This window comes from Tympanuchus pallidicinctus, unplaced genomic scaffold (assembly GCF_026119805.1).
Source record: "Tympanuchus pallidicinctus isolate F22 unplaced genomic scaffold, pur_lepc_1.0 scaffold15, whole genome shotgun sequence".
In the NCBI taxonomy this organism is placed as follows: Eukaryota; Metazoa; Chordata; class Aves; order Galliformes; family Phasianidae; genus Tympanuchus; species Tympanuchus pallidicinctus.
Genome location: NW_026294669.1, coordinates 3,164,516 through 3,181,572, shown reverse-complemented (window position 1 = coordinate 3,181,572; position 17,057 = coordinate 3,164,516). Strand labels below are relative to the sequence as shown.

Here is a 17,057-nt window from a genome sequence, read left to right as displayed (position 1 = left end):
GCTTTGTGTTTGCTGGGCTTTTATGGCCGCCGATCAATACAGTTACCTTTCAGTTCAGCAAAGCACATGGGTCAGGCAGGAGGGGAGGGAGGATTTCTGCATCTCTAACTCACAGAGGTGTGAGCTGGTGCATGCCTATCCACATCTCCGGCACTCCGCCTTTGTTTTCCTAATTTTCTCTTTAAATTAACTTAAGCACTTATTCTATAGCGTGATTTTCTGTAAAGGAAATGCTTTATTCCTTGTTAAGAATGATTTCTAAGGCCATTTAATATCTAAGTAAATTCCATTCTCTTCCCCTAAATGTATTAGGTGCAATAAATGTACAGTGGATAAAGGAGTGTGTAGACAAAATCCTGCCCTTAAGTCTGGGTATCCTGTTTATGTCACTGCAATCCTCCTTTCTCAAGAAAGAAGAGCACATTTTGGCCCATACTGTGAAAAGACAAGAACTAGATAAGCTCCAGGGCAAAAAAAGGGAGAGGTGATTTTTTTCCCCCTTTTCTGCTTGTGATTAAAAACAAAGCAAATTATAAAGGGATTTAACTAGTATTGTTGCTCAGGATGGTGCACTACTGGGCTCCTCAGGAGCATATAACAAAAGATCAAAGGGTTCTTGGCTCCACACAACTAAATCAGCGCTAGGACGAGGAGCACTGGTGGCCCAATTTTTCCTTAGGTGAGAACTGGGAGTGAGTTAAGCTAATGAAATTGTTCTCTCTTACACATTAGAAATGTATCAGAGCCAAAGTCATTGAGGCATTTATACGGACATTTCATGGGGCTGCCTATTTGCCATTTGCTTCCTAAATTTTCTACAATTTGCTCTGCAGCACACGCTCACCTTGGTTAAATGGGGCTCAGCTCAGCAATATTCAGCAGAGCTGCGGCGGTTCCTGGCTCCGGCCACCAAAGCTCCACAGGATTTTCACTGCTCAGGTGTTGCAAAGCCTAATCCTTATTCAGGAACCAAAACGCTCCCCTCTCCTTGCCTGCGGTGCTTGGATGCCTGCCTTTGGCAGTAGCCCCAGACTCCTGCAGAAGATGAAGACATCCCTCCATGCCTATAGATGGAAAAGCGCCAACATGGATGCCATCAGAAGGACGCAGCTGAGCATATGCTGAGAAAATTGTGGCATCCATACTGTACATGGGGAAGGGCTGACTGAACACACCAGTTTGTTGAAGCTTATGGCCCTGAAAAGGAAACATAGGTTTCCTGTAAATGTCATTCAGGGATATGCTAACTGTTATTTCCTGGCACTGGATCATGATGCTTTCAACACATTCTGTTCCTCTACCTCTGCTGCTACCTCTGCTGCCTGCCTGCCTGGCTGTGCACAGTGATAGCTCTCCTGTCTTCTCACCTTTCCTCCTCCCCGCACCAGGCAAAGGTAAGAGAGAGTTGGGCAAAGTCTAAAATTGACTTTGTGACGGAGCTTTGAGGAAGAAAAAAAGAAACGGGAAGGTATGACAGGGTGTTGCATGCCTTCCCAGAGTTGCCACTATCTTGGGGTGTGTTTGGGCCCCATTACTTTCACTCCATTATGATGAACCAGTCCCCTGATGCCATTCAGCCATGGCATTTCATTTGTACAGATTGCTTTCAGCCTTAGTGCATATGCTATGTCTCCTTCACTATATAGTCTTAAGAGACTTCCCTAAGTACCCTTTGCAATATGAGATGTCTCTTTGGTTGTCTGCACTCCTCATCTCCCTCCGTTCCTCCATCCTTCAGGTATTCTGGTTGGGAGGGCCAGTGTCAGCGTGCGAGATGACGGACAGAGAGATGAAATCTCAACACTGTACTCAGCCTGGCTGCTGCCTGTACCTGGGCCTTGCTGCACCATTCCTTGAATGCAAAGCAATTCAAGGAAAAGAGGTAAATTCTCAAAAAAAAACAACCACCCAACAACCAACAACACTCTAGTTTGGGCTGCTGAGGGCATTATTCCAAGCAAAGGAGCAAAGACCCCCAATCTTTTGTTCCAGTGATAAAGGGGATACGTTATCTCTATTCCAGCTCCGAGCTATATAATACGTCAATGAAAAGCAAGTTTCTCTGTGTAGTGAATAAGGATCATTGTTTCGGGGATAATGAGGCTCCACTCCCTTTTGGCTCCCTCTGAAAGCTCGCAGCCCTGGCGAAGGAGCAGTGCTGAGGGTCCGCCAAGCCTCCCCTGAATGCGGCGGTGACAGGCGTGATTTTCACAGTTATCATTAAGTGGCATGTGAGTGGCTTTGTGTGCCACGTTATACTGTATCAAGGCACCATAAACAAGCAATTGGTACAGGAATGTCACCTCCTACCATCCGCCCTTTGCCATAATGGTATTGTGTTTGATTGATTAGATTTCTTCCCCCCTCTCCACAAGTCAAGGCAAGAAAGAAAATAATAAAACTGGCATAATAACTTTATCCATACAAATAAAAACAGAGGAAAAAAAAAAAAAAAAAGTAGATTACAGTTGGGTATCAGTGGGACAATTTATATTGCACAATTGGGATGAATAGTGCTTTTACTGACGTGATAGGGAACTTCAAGTGGCACAATACTAAGCAGGATCACATCAGGGCAGTCTGGAAAACTCTGGTTGAAGCTTCAGGTGAAAGCCAGGGAAGAAGCATATTGAAAATTTGCCATCTCTTTCATCTTTTTCTGCCTAAGCATGAATCTGAGTCCTTTCATTCAGGGCTACCTGTGTTTGAGAAGCTCAGGCCTAATAGCTGACGTGACAGACAGTAATAAGGAGCAACCAATTAGCATTGTGATGGTGTGGTTACTTTCAGGTGGTATTTCCATGCACAAAATAATCCCGTTTCCCAAAAACAAACCATTCATACTGGAAACATGGAGCCCTGAGAGGCTGCAGCAGCAGGGATAAGTGCAATGCCTCTCCTGGGGTAGTTGTATTCCAGAGCAGCCAAACAAAGGAAATACTGCAAATGCATGAAAAAGAGACTATCTCTAAGAAAGCACTGGTGGTACTGGTTTCTATGCACCATGATTATTCCCTGACCAACTGTGGAGCTTAGGAGTGATCAGTTTTGGGTTACTTTATCTGTTCTCCTATGTCTTCTTTGATGCTAAATGTTCAGCATTCGTTTTGCAGTTCAGTCCCTTTATCCCATTGTTATTAATAAGAATAAATAGGAACGAACAGGCAAAAAGCCAAAGAAAACAAGATTTAAACCAAATGAGTCTACTTTACAACTGGCTCTGAGTGTGACCAGGTTTGCCTGGAGTGGAAACATCTCAAGGCAAATGTTGATGCTTAATGCAAGGAGATTCTTTACTGTACAGATGCTTATTCCGGCCATTTTTGGAGGCAGAAAAGAGCACAGCATACTCTGTGCCACGTGTGAGGAATCACTGCTCATGTAGGATGTACTATTATTTGATACCTGTTATTTACTAACACAGTGGAACTAAAGACCTAGGCACTGCTGGACCCAGTTCACGAATATTTATTGCACCAAATCCAATCTATAATATAGTGTCAGCCTTGTACCAAAGCAGGAGACAGTAGTATTTATGATTATTAGTACAATATTGAATCATCCTGAACCAATTACTGGTCCAATTACTGTGTCATTATTATCTTCTGAATAGGGCTTGATTTGTCTGTGATAAATATGATGCAATTAAACTACCTTTTTACATAATAAAACACTGCAGGTGTTTATTCTTAAGGGTTTACGGATACCAACAACCAATAGATTTAATTAAAAAAATCCTTGAAATAAATGTGAATTTCATTAAATTGTTCTAGCACTGGTGAATATTTTAAGACTATCAAAAGATTCCCTCTCTATAATCTCTCTTAAAAGGCATGCTAAGTGGAGAAAAACAATGACTCCAGCTTTTAATATTTCAATAATTAATAACATTTCTTTCAAGAATGTATAATTGGTCTGTAATAGTAGAACTTAAGAAACAAAAAAAGTTATGTGGGTCAAATTGCTATTACTGTTGTGGGATTCTGGCTTAACAAGAAATCTTACTAAATTCTGATTTCTGCTCAGTAATTTTAAATTGAATCTCACATTTTTAGCATTATGGTCATAAATATTATGTTGACTTAGCTCTGGTTTGGTACTAGCAGTGTGTACAGAACTACACTGAGATGGTTTTGTATTATGTGAAGACAAGGTCATTAACATGAAACCTTACCTGGAATTATCTTGTCTCGAGATAAATAGTTGGAGCTTTAGCTATGAAGTAGCTCAGGTCAATACAACGTAGATGTGAATTAAACCCATTGCTAGGCCATTCTATGCTGTAGAAAGGGAAGTTCCCCTTCCAGTTTGGCAGCTGGATTGCCCTAGTGCACAGGGTTCAGACATGTAGGACCAGTATTGCCATTCTCCATCCTCTCTCCCATCTGTGGCTGTAGTCAGTGCTGGCTCATCAATGCTGTGTGTAAGTTGGATTTTTCTTTTCTTTTTTTCCAATTTGAACTGCAATAGTTTCCAATGTCAACAGAAGATCTGTAAGGGGATGCTTGGCACTGGCAGCCCTTCTTCAAGGTTTCTTTAGCAGCACACCCAGCTAAAGTCAGGGCAGGTAGGATCTCATAACCCAACCTCGCATGTGTGGCTGGAGAGGAACTTAGAAGAGCTAAGCATGGTGGCCAGCTGTGAGCCCCCAAACCACACTCATGGTGGTGAAGCCCCTGGAGCTTCAGACTTAAGCACAGCCCCAGACTTAAGCACACCCACGAGCAGAGGATGTGTTGGCCAGGAGATGCCATAGCTCTAGCTCCATTCAATGTTCGGGCTGCAGCACAGGGCAGGATGAATACCCATGGGACGTGTTATTGCTCTGCAACCCCACCGATCCCACCCATCAATCTTCCCCTTGGCATGGAACACAGTATATGACAAAATAAAGCTTCTACATGAGGTTTATTAAGCAAGACAAGGTCAGGCTCTTAGTTGCAAGGCTGGAAACGAAAGGCTACAAGCAAAACAAATATAAACACAATCCCAGCCGAAGCTTAAACAACTGGATTCCTTTTCAGTTGTCTTGTCCAGTTTCTCAGATCCTGAAGACAGAGTGCAGCTGTTGGGATGTGAAGCATCCTAACTCCTGCCCTGAATCCCAATCCAACAGTCAGACACAGGGCTGGCAGCTTGGCTTATCTTCTCATTCTGTTCTCTCTTCTTGGGGCACGTTTGCACTCTTTGGGTCTGCAACCAGAACAACAATTTAGTGGTGACCCCACAGCATGCACAGTGTGCCTTTTCTCTGGGATACTGCTGCAATCCCACTTTTATTCTTTAATCCCACCTCAAGGGGTGACTTTCTCATCCATCCTTGCTCCCTAATTTCCAAATCAGGAGTAAATGCCTCCTATTGCATCGCTCTTGCTGTGTATGTAGCACGGCCAGTTACTAGCACTATACACTGCCATCCCTCATAGGGGTTTCAACACCAAAATTAGGAGAAAGAATGACATTAAACAACACTTTTGACTTGTTTGCAAGCTAAAATCAAGGCTGATTTTAGGCCAGAAACTTCTGCTGCCAGAAGCACTTAAGTGGCCAGGTCATCTTCATGTGCAGTGTGAACAAGGGGCGTTGCATGCTCTTGGATGCTGGTGCTCTGATTTATAGTAGTCACAGCCCTACACCAAAGTACAAATCAATAAACACTGAAACAGAACCACACTGAGTAGGAGAGCAAAAGTATAGAAAAAAAAGAATAACACAGCCCTCCCAAAAATGGCAATTGAAAGGAAGCATTCTGGATAAGCAACTCCAATAATTATTTCAAAGTAACCAACAAAGTCGAGTCTCTACTGCAATCTTTTGCCCTTCAGGGTGGCCATATGAGGTTCTGAGGATTTGTTCCCTGGGATGCATGGTGTGCCAAGCAGCATACGGTAGCATTGCAGGTCTAAAAGAAAGAGTATTAATGGATGGATAATTGCCCACCTTGTAAAAATTTACTGGGAACCTGATGCTTTTATCATTTGTCACAAACAATGCCACGGTGTAATAATGAAGGAAGTATCACTGGTACTATAAAGAAGTGATGGTGCAAATTACACTTCACTTTTGAGGAACGATGTTAAGTAGCAGGGAGTTCCCATTTTTTTTTTTTTAAATTGCCAAAATTTCAGTAATTGTCAGTGTGTATTTGTGAGGATCAACTGATAATTTGGAACATATGCTGTCAATGCTTCATTTTCTCTATATTTTTAAATGAAAAAAAAAAAAAGTCCAATTTCACAGTGGCAAGATTAAAAAAAAAAATCTCATTTTGTTTTCCTGTCTGTAGTGTTAAGAAAGGAAGTTCATTTCTTGCAGCATAAAGGGATATTAATGAATGCAAGGAGCATTCTCCATATTGCAGAATAAAATTTACTGTTCTAACCTAAGATATTTCATATAAATTAAGAGTTTGTTTAAAAAAATCGAAAATGGGAACTCAATTCTAGACAACGCTTAATTTAAACTAAGTGTTAAAATAAAAGCAATAACACTGTGAATAAATTAATGAACTACAATTAAATATATTTACAATAAGTGGTTTGGTTGGAAACACCTATTCCCTGCACTGATAAAATAAAACCTGCATTCTGCAAAAGCTGAAATAAGTTAAATGAAGATGCTTTTAACAAGGTTATTACTTAAGCAGTGACAGGTTTACAGATTTTAGCACCATTGGGTTTTCACAGGAGCTGCAGCAAGTGCTAAAATAACACACACCTTCAGGTTCATTAAATTCACCAGTGTGATGAAATAACTGATATTTTTCTATATTACTACAGTGCTGCAAAGAACCGACTATAAATAAGATACACTAATAACAACTGTTTGCAGTGCTAAAACAATAAAATAATTCTGCCAGGCTTCTATGCTAAGGAAGAAATAGGCACAAGGCAGACTGTGAGCATAGTTATATCCATATGGTGGCTTTTGCTCCATTGGTACTGTGCCTTCAGTCATTTATTTATCACAGAAATGCCCTAGAAAATGTTTTATTCTTTGCTGTGGCAGGAAGAAACTTGTTAAAAGGGTACATGAGGAGAGGGCACCCATCCCAAAATATTTGCTTTCTAGTCTGGTGAAGCGTTTCCAAAGTGAAGAACTAATTTTTAAGAAAGAGCATTTCAGATGATACTAAAATCCCACATTATACTCTGTTTTGGAAAGAACCCATGCCGAAAAAAGCAGATTTCTAATAAATCAATGGAGTATGGCCTTTGGAGACCTGGGAGACATATGGACGGTAATAGAGTATCTCAGGTTATTTGGTGAACGGTTCCATCTGGATGAGGGCTCGGTGCTGTTCACAGCCCCCTTCTCTCTCAAACACCTTCCACTCTCCCTGCAGCCCTATCTCAAATGTCAGACCACCTGGGATCTGCAGCTGTCGGCTGAAAGCGGAGCTGCTGGGTGAAAACCCACTGAGCTCGGCCTGCAGGGCTTGTGCTGGGCACGGTGTTCAGTGCCTCCTTCCATTTTAGGTACATGTATTTTAACTGCATATGTGTGCACATGCAAACATAAATATGCACACCTGATAACTGGGATACCCGTTTGCAATGCCAGGTTTGGTTCCTGCAGGGAACCCATATTCAGAGAGGTGCAGAAGCTATGTGAAAGGGGATGTTGCCCAAATTTTGCAGTGCTTTATCTTCTGTGCAGCTTGGCTCTCCGGGAGCAGGAAACCATGTTTCAGAAATACAGGCCATATCTAAGTGGTTACACAGATCACAGAATTTCTTTTCCCCACATGTTGTAAGGGAGTGGTAGTGTTGCAGTGTGGGAAATCCACAGGGCTTGATCCATCCCACTGCAAAGCTGATATATTGTGCATGGAATTGGGAGCACAGGGCAGGAGACCACTGAGGTTTGCAATCGCGTCACTCCTTCAAGCAATAGAGATTTGAGTGCATGGGGTCCAGCAGTGCATGCACAGGTTACACCTCTCCCAGATGCTGCCTGAGCTCCCCACAACATCCACTATCTAAAATTACAGAGAAAAAAATCCTGTGTAACCTCAGCTAGAGTATTTTCTGACAGTGGCTTAAGACTTCTATGCCTACCCAAACTGATCCTACCTTGATTTTATATCTCTATCAATCTTTTTGGGGGGAAAAGCTTGAAGGTATTTGTTAATTTGCCTAGAATTTTTTGTGAAACGTGGGGAAAATTTGGTGGGAAAGCTTTTGGAGAGTGAATTGCTTCCGTGTGCCTGGCAGCTGTTAATAATTTATACTTCACGTGAAAAGAAAATTGATCAGGAGCATCCTGGAGAGACCAATCCATGCTGCCTCTGCCATCAGCTGAGACAGAAACAAAACACGAGGCATGAACTGAAAGATAATGCACAAAAAAAGTGCTCCCCCTCCCAATCCAAGCAGCATGACTGGTGAGGATGTTAAAGGGATGAGCAGCACAGCATCCTTTGAAGCCCAGTCATGGAGACAAGGTTGTGGGAAATGGTCCTGCAGCGAAAAGTGGTCAAAAGTTCTTACAGTGAAGATGAGGGCGGCTCCGTTTCCTGAAGGCAGCACTCCACATCAAACAGCCCTTTGTGGAAAAGTTGAAAACGCACTCATACTGGGATGAAGATGAGCTCCAGCACCTGGGGCTGGGTGGGAGGTCAAAGAAAGAGTGCTGGTGGACCTGTTCTGTGAAATGTGTTTACATTTCCTACCAAAGAAATGGTCAGAAATGATTCCCAAATGGAATCTGGGAAGCGTTTGTTGAGCTTCAATTTCATCCTGTGTCCACTGATTCAACCCTTGTTTTCTCTGTGCCATTCTTTCACTTAAAGTAACCTCTGTTACATTAGAAATCACACGTTTCTGACCCAGAAAGAGAGGAATTTCACAGCCTCCCAGGACACGTGCTGGAGGGAGGATTTCTGGAGCCTAAACCAGAGAAGCCCAGGAGATGTTGGTGTGAAGGCTCACTGCAAGCATCTGCTGCTTCTGGAGGAGGTCCTGTGGCAATGCATGTGCTCAGGATGAATAGGTAAAGCTATCTTGTACTAGTAGATATTTTTCCCTCTGGTTTATACATATTTGAAAAGCTACACATGAATAAACACATAAATTAATGCTAGATGTACTTCTTATCCGTGCAAGTGTGAGCTGTATGTATACAGATACACATACAAATATGGGCATAGTTATCAGCCTTGGTTATCCTACTTGTTAAGGTAATTGTGTCATTTAAATTCTGTCATACTTGCTTCAAGACAGATTCATTAACTGCTCCTATTTATTACTCCAGCATCCGAGCACCTGTTTCTTAGAGGTAAAATCAGAACAAATCCCCTAATTTCCCAGGTTCTTTTGCTGTTTTTGCTTGGAAATAATGAGATGCTTATATTCAAAGAAAAAAATGATGTATCTGATGCTGAAAAATACAATCAAGTTAATTATTTAGGTATACTGAGGTGAAATTATTGGATTTGTTTGTCTGTGTAGATTGCGTTCTTTGTGCTGGCATAAGAACTGATGCTGGTCAAATTCTGTGAACACAGTTATTATCATATTTAGTATCTTAAACGTGTGCATATATAACTGCTTTATACGTGTTTGTGCTTCCAACATATCAGACTGTCTAAGAGAAAGCATTTCTAGTCGCAGTATCAGATTGCTTACTGCTCTCTCCACAGTCAGCTAGATCATAAGGAGAAGAGGAAAGAACTACAGAAGCTCTGACTATCATTTTTTTTTCCTCTCTATTTATTTAGGAATTCATGTTAGCAGAAGAAACAACTCCTTTGTAGTAATGCTCTGTAGGTGTTATCAGGGCTAATGTTATGGTGGCATGTTTTAGTCCAAAAATTTTACTGCTCAGGTCCATGCTACACCATTTGTCAGTTGTTTACACCCTACATATGGATTAGCACTGTATGCTAACCATGAAAACCTGTTCTGCTCTTAACCCACCTGAATGAAGCACTGATGCAGCTCACCGCATCTGATATTTATCTTTACTTCCCCAAGATGCTGGACCACAAAAAGCAGGAACAGGTACAGGTGACTTGGTAGTGTAAAAAACTCTCCCCATGTTTTATCCATCACTGAATGTCAAGTTTAAAGATGTTTGTAATGATTTGCCACTGTTGAAATCCAAAGTAAGACTCAGAATGTGTCTGTTTTGGCCAACTAGTAATGGCTGCTTGAAAGACATTGAACCAAAGTACTTTTGGGCAACTACTGGTTCACTGCCTGAAAACAAATCTTTTTATTTATTCTGTCTCCTATACCCACTGTTCAGATTTCCTTCAGGAAACATACCCTGGCCCCTGTCCACTGTTAGATAGTTCGGAGTGAGGTGGTCTTCGCAGTGATTAAGCACAGATTTTGCAGAGAAGGGAGAAAGCGTTGTGGGCAAGGACCTGTGGACTGAAAGTCAGAGTAACTGTAATGCAATGCCATCACCCCACCTCACAGCTCAGAGGCTTTGCACATCTCATGGGCTGCCTGGAGCCTACACAGTTCACAGAGTGGAAAAAGGAATTGAAGAAGCAAAAATAAATATTGAATCACGTAAGAATTAAATATCACCTATTTAAATAGCAATTACGCCGCTAAAAACAAGATCACCACACCTGTACAAGAAAAGACAAGCAAGCCCAAAACATCTGTTTGCATCCACCTGCCAAGCACCTGTTCCGCTGTTTCAATGCCATTTGATTGCTGGAGATGTAGAGGCTCTTGTGAGGTAATGAGTGATTTTACATTATGCATGATTGAAAACAGGTGTTCTAATGCTGTACAATTCTGTGCATGAATAATTCAGTTTGTTTAGAGCAAGATCTTTAAAAGAAGTATGGTCTTTATTTTTTTTAAATATTAAAGTTATTCTCTGCAATGTGCAGAGTGGCTGGTCTTCTCAGCAGGAGCACTGATGACCATTTTTGTGTAATTCTATGGGCAGGAAAAAAACACTGTGAAAGGTAAAAAAAAAAAAAAAAAAAAAATTATACCTAAGGCACACAAGCAATGAAATTGAAAGGTTTCTTTAGCAAGGAGGGGGAAAAACCTGTCACTGTTTTAAGCGAGAAAGCCAGATGACTTTTGGCAAAGCCTGCTTCTCAACACTAACAAAACAGCCCAAGAGCTTAATTATATGGAGGGGTGAATGTGCCTCAGGGATAAGTAAGAGCTAGTCCATCTCTTGGTCCGATTTCCAGCTGAGTCTGAATATGTTTAAGAATTTGGGCTGCTTTTTTTTTTTTCCTCTCTCTCTTTTTCCTCCTGATTATGAAAAGGATTTCTGTGCAGTTGTATGCTTTGTGCTGGTACAAGATGCTGCAGACTCAGGTCTTTATTTGCAGGCCGGTCGTCTCACAGGGAACTGTATGCAGAATCCATCAGCTCCTCATCACGAACTCAGTTGTTCTTTGAGACCATCTCCCAGAGATGAGGAAGATGTGTTAATCCAAATGAAGAGACGCAGCCAAGCTTGGAGCATCCTCTCTGCTGCTTCCCAAGGTAAGCCTGCAGCTGGCGTGGCCTCGTGCCTTCAGCCAGGGCTGTTTTGAGGTGGGAACAGAAGAAGAGAGCAGCCAAGGGTTCTCCTGCCCCAGCATGTGCCTGCTCCCCCTTTGCTTTCTCAGTAATTAGTGTCAGTGATGGTGTTAGATGCTATTATGGGAAGATTCTGCTGAGAACAGAGCTGAGCTCTCCATGAGCACTTCCCAGGGGAGCTCTGGCACTTTGTCCTCTTTCCCCAATCTCACTGCAGGCACTGCAGCAGCTTCTTGGACTCACAGCTGATTTGATGCTGTGTTTGATACAAAGCTGCTGGAGGGTATTTTATACCTGAGGGGTCACATCCTGGGACAGGCAAGGATCAAAGAAGTGGAAAAGGCTGCCAGCCCTGCCGAGGTATTGTGGTGAACAGCCTAAAATTTTGGTGACAGCAGCGTGGAAGGTGGAAGGGAACAAAAACTTTCAGATCTTCTCAACAGCCATGTCCTGCCCATTGCCCTTGATGGGGCAACAAAATGAGGAAAGAGTAAGAGGAGAAAAAGATGAGTAATGTGAAAGTAGGAATGGATGAAGTCAAGAGGCCAAAAGAAATTCATAAAGCATGCTGCAATAAGTAATTCTTAACACACGCTGCAATGCCCTGTGCTAAAGAAAGACTGTACGGTGATTCCAGGACACTGATATTTAGTACTGCAGGTATAGAACCTTCAAATTTTGGATCTTGTGGCCATCAGGGTTCGTGGAGTGGTTTGAGTGTGCAGTGTAGGGTAGAACAAGAGAGGGTAAAAAACCCAAGAGTCCAAAAGAGCACAGTGTGCCTCAGGTCCTCAGTGGGTAGACAGGGATAACTTAAGCTCTGTGCCCTGCACTTCCCAGGAGATGTCAGCCCAGGGTTCCTGCAGGACTAAAAGCCTCCATGGCCATGCTTGGCTAAGCAAGCAGACATTTAGGGGTTTAACTGAAGTGGATCTGTAATCTTTCAGTATTTTATAATACAGTATGTTACAGGAGACCATAAATTAGAGCTTATAATACCCGATCCGCTCAGCTACTGACAGAATATCTAAGGTAATCTGACCTGCTTCACAGACCGTGAGAAAAATCCTCATGGAAAGTGAAAGAGATGAATTACAGAATTTTACAGAGAAGTGGGAGAATTTCTCTCGGCTCAGATCTTGGGTTAATTCCCATGTAAGGTGAAAGAATGTTTCACCACGTTTTGCTCAACTGAAGTTGGCAAGCTTTAATAGATGCAGCCCTGCAGGCTGAGGGATAAACTCTGCTCCCTTTCACTCACTTGAGCCATTGCCCATGTGATCAGCAATGTGGGTAATAATAAAGTGAAGGAAATAAGGGAATAGATCTACGAGAGAAAGCAAACGATGGGACGAAATGCTGCAAAATGTCTGAAGAGGTTGTTTTTTTTCTCATGAGGAGGAGGGATACATCCTGGTGCTCTGCCTCCTCAGTAAGGAAAGCATTTCCTTTCTGCTCGGAGCTGTTGTTCCTCCCTGTCACAAGCAGAGAATAAATGCAGTCTCATAATTACAGCATGCTGAAGATGGAAGCTTTTCTTATAGATGTACAACTCCTTTTTTTCCCTCCTGGTAATAGTTGATCTATAGAACTGTGATTGTTTCAAATGGAAGCTAGCAGTTACTTTCTGTTTTCTGCTTTAAGTCTTTATGTTTGGGAAATGTGTCTCCAGAGATGCCTCCTTCTCTCACCTCTTCACAGAACAGTGAGAGGTGCCAGCAGCTCTTTTGCCACTTTTCTAACTATTTCCATTCCCCTTCTAGGTACTTATGTTTCATACTTGCTCTCTCAGTCAATTCCTGCAAGAACTAAAAAGTGGGTCTTGGTCATGTTACGTTGGATGCTGATTTCTGAGCCAGGTCAGGTGCCTGCAGGGAGGAAAATATTTGGTTTTCTGCCATCATTCTGTGTGTCACACCTTTACTGCAAGGTGTCCAAAGGAAATGAACTTTTCCAGAAAAACAGCCCAAAGAAAATCTTTGGAGTTTCTCTTTTGTGAGTACGTCTGTGTGATCCAGGCCTTCTGTGAGGTTTCTAGATGAGGCACTGGTAAGATGAATGGGGACCTTTGTGTTATCTGGGATGGGGCAGCAAGCACACAGCTTCCGAAGTCTTTTCAGGAACTCAGATGGAAGATGTTACGCAAATCCAAACCATGCATTTTTTAATAACTCCTGTGATTTATTTGATAAATGTGTCATCTTTACCTTCCAACTTCTTTGGCCTTGGTTTCTTTTCAAGAATTAACCAGGAGCTGATGAATTTATGGGAAATTTTCCAGTGCTGACCAGATCTGAGATCTTGATATCTGTGTGCACTTTCTCAAGGTACCAGTAGTCCCATTTCCTCAACCAGTAGTACACTCCTTCTTATTCTCAGTCATTACTATGTTGAAACTGCCAAGTGTTCTTTCCACCTCTTTAATTTTGTTCTCAGAAGAAATCCTTCACTTCTTTGTATGCAGAGGCTGCTGTGGTCTGGATCTCATCTCGTCTACTAGTAACATCTTCCAGATTTGTTTTAAACTGATTAGACGCTGCTGAAGAATCAGCTCTCTCCCCCGGACAGTACAAAGCAGAGTGCTGGCAGAGCTGGCTCTTGGCCATCAGCTACATGGTGACACAGCATCACATCACTTGACAGCCCCAGTTTCATTTGGGGAGCTGTGAGACATTCACATGTGCTGAAAAAAATAAAAATAATACCCAAGGTGACAGGAGGGTGCAATTAAAACAGAAGCGCCAGCTTGACCAGAGAGTAGCTTTAATTGGAGGCCTTCTTCTATATGCTGGAACACGGACTCTAAAAGGTATTTCTGTCCTTCTAATGTGGCTGCATTTCTGCCTCTGAATTTTGATTTTGAAAAACAGAAAATGATGCTTTTTATTGGGCCACTGAGAGAAATTACAGGGAATGAGCAGAGTGAATTTAAAATTCTCTCAGTAGGGTATGAAGGCAGGGAAATACTTGTCCCTCAGTAGCTCAATAACTTCCAGTGCACGTTAGACATAGGGACACTCATTCCCAGTGCTCACCTAAGCATGGAGGTTCATGTAAGTGAGGATCACATGTACTGTCACCACCTCGCTTCTCTGCTGGATGGATATCACCCTCACTTAAACGTAAGGAGGAAATTCAGAAGGTCACCACATCAAACACTAATTCTGAAATTCATTTCTCCCTAAAGATTAATATAAAGCCCAAAATGAAATACTCTTCAAATAAGCAAAGTTGGCTGCAGTATTTCAGTCTTCCCATCACAGTGTCCTAAGAGGTATCCTGTGGTTTGACACATAATTAATATGTTTATCTATCTTTGCTTTTTTTCATTCTTTGTTTTCAATAACAGCCATCACCATAATAGTCAAATATAAACATTCCATCCTGTTCCATAAAGAGCCTAAGGTCCGCTTTATTGCAACACAGTTACTTTCCCAGATCCCACGAGCGACAAGGCGTGATGCCTCAAAAAAAATTCCCTGAAATTTTCTCACCGTTTTTGCTTGAAGTAAGTTGCATTCTGTTTACAAACTTGGGAAAATGAGCCTCTTTTGCCTTCTTTGAGTGTCATGGGAACACATACCGAGGTCTGATCCAGTAGCGCTGCGTGATGCTGCTGGGAGCTTCTCAGGGTCCCATAATTTGCCCCCGAGGGTGTTTCAGGATGCGGTGTAAAGCTGCATGCTGTTTGCCATGTGCAAGGTCCCAGACACATGGCAAATCAGACTGGCTCCAGTATCAAAAGCTGATCATTTTTCAGACAAACATAGCTATGATTTTTGTTATTTATTCACGTCGAAAGGTTAATACGCCCTCATTACTCTAAATTATTTCATTTTCAACTTACAGTACGTTCATGGATTATTTGAAGGAATTACTGGCTTTAGCTTATGTTATCTGTGACTCACTTTTTATAGACTTGACTGGACAGGTAATTTCCACAGTATTGTTTTTGGCTCCTTAACTGGATCCCATCCAAGCTTACAAAGTGCTTCTACAGAGATAATGGAGAACATTCCAGCCTCCTGTGAAATGTCAGCTCTGTGTCCAGAGCTAGATGTGCAGCATTAACCTGGTTAAAGCTGCTAGGTTCTGTAATTTCTTGCTTGGAAGTACCGAACACCGTAAAGAATCACAGAATCACAGAATTGTAGGGGTTGGAAGGGACCTCCAGACATCATCGAGTCCAACCCCCCTGCCAAAGCAGATTCCCTACAGCAGGTCGCACAGGTAGGCATCCAGGCAAGTCTTGAACATCTCCAGAGAAGGAGACTCCACAACCAAAGACACCAAATCAAATCTGCCAAAAGCAGGAAAGAAAGAGCAAATGGGAGACTCAGAGCGAGAGAGAAAAGTAAATGCAATGCTATTACTTTACACCAAAGAATTTGTAAGTTAATTGATGTCCATAATAAACTTTCAGTAGAAAAGTATTAAATATTTTTGAAGATGTGTGTAAATCCAGTATTGGGGAAAAAAAAAAAAAGTTACTGTTATCTGGGTTTAATCAGCTGAGAAAAGCATGATGATAAATAAGATTTAGTGGAAGCATAAATTGAAAATGTCAAATAATACTTTTAAGAAGGGAGCCTACTGGAATACGTATGTCTCTATGTCTCTGAGGTATTTGATTTGGAATATATAATCATCTCCTTTGAGGATATTTATGAAAGTTATTTCTGAATGTTCAGAGGTTTCTCTGCTTTTCATTATCTATTTTTCTTAACAAGGGCCAGAACTGTATGCCTGATTTTCTGTGATATATTCACTTGGGAGGTTTTCTTGTACTGGCCAAGGACACATCATTTACAAGAAGGTCCTGTCAAGCATCCAAATGTCTCTGCTGAAGCTTCCATTTTAGATGACCCCACAGAATGTGAGAAAACCTTCTTTTAGGGGAATGGCATCTTCTGGCCAGAGCTTTGTCCAGAAATTCTACTGTGTTTAACATGCAGTTGAAATGCCCAATGCAAAATAATGGTAGAGGTAGGGGCGATGTATTTGTGTTTTCTCAAGAAAGAAAACTCAAACCCTTGGGATGATATTTTCCACGTGCGTGATTACCTTCACTGCAATTTGGATTTCTGAGAAGGTCATTTGGACTTTTGGGCCCCATGTTCTGGAGAAATCTGAAGAATTTGGGTCATCTTCCTCTCTTGACTTAAAAATAACTTCTGTTAATGCAATTTGGAATGCGTATTTCTTCGAATATGCTCTTCCATTTGCAGAGGGGGCAAAGTTTACAATTTTGGGTGGAAACCATGTGAAAGCTAGCGGTTCCATCAGGGTTTTGTTTTGAAATTTTTGGATTTGTTCAAATTCAAAAGTCAGAGTGAAACTCGGGGGATGTGAACCCGCTTGAATCAAAACCAAAAAAGTGATGCGCCAGATCTCCCATGAACCAAAACCACCGGCTTCTCACAGTTCTCATCCAAACAAAAATGCACTAATATAAATCAAATACCAAACCAAACATCCTCTTTTGCACTGTCTGGTTTTCATGGAAATAACACAGAATATTTAAAATGTCTGCTCAGTTTTGCAGCAGCA

The 17,057-nt window shown here is 41.8% G+C and overlaps 2 long non-coding RNA genes across 2 annotated transcripts in view; one reads left to right on the top strand and one right to left on the bottom strand.

The window, feature by feature from the left end:
- LOC128077036 (uncharacterized) overlaps window positions 1–17,057 on the top strand; it is a 35,035-nt gene that overhangs the window by 5,840 nt on the left and 12,138 nt on the right. The window contains exons 4-7 of the long non-coding RNA XR_008204808.1: window positions 1,739–1,882; window positions 8,795–8,994; window positions 10,252–10,698; window positions 11,315–11,471. This is a non-coding gene — a long non-coding RNA (uncharacterized LOC128077036). The remainder of the gene's footprint in view (window positions 1–1,738; window positions 1,883–8,794; window positions 8,995–10,251; window positions 10,699–11,314; window positions 11,472–17,057) is intronic.
- LOC128077037 (uncharacterized) overlaps window positions 4,890–17,057 on the bottom strand; it is a 134,198-nt gene continuing 122,030 nt past the window's right edge. The window contains exon 3 of the long non-coding RNA XR_008204810.1: window positions 4,890–5,193. This is a non-coding gene — a long non-coding RNA (uncharacterized LOC128077037). The remainder of the gene's footprint in view (window positions 5,194–17,057) is intronic.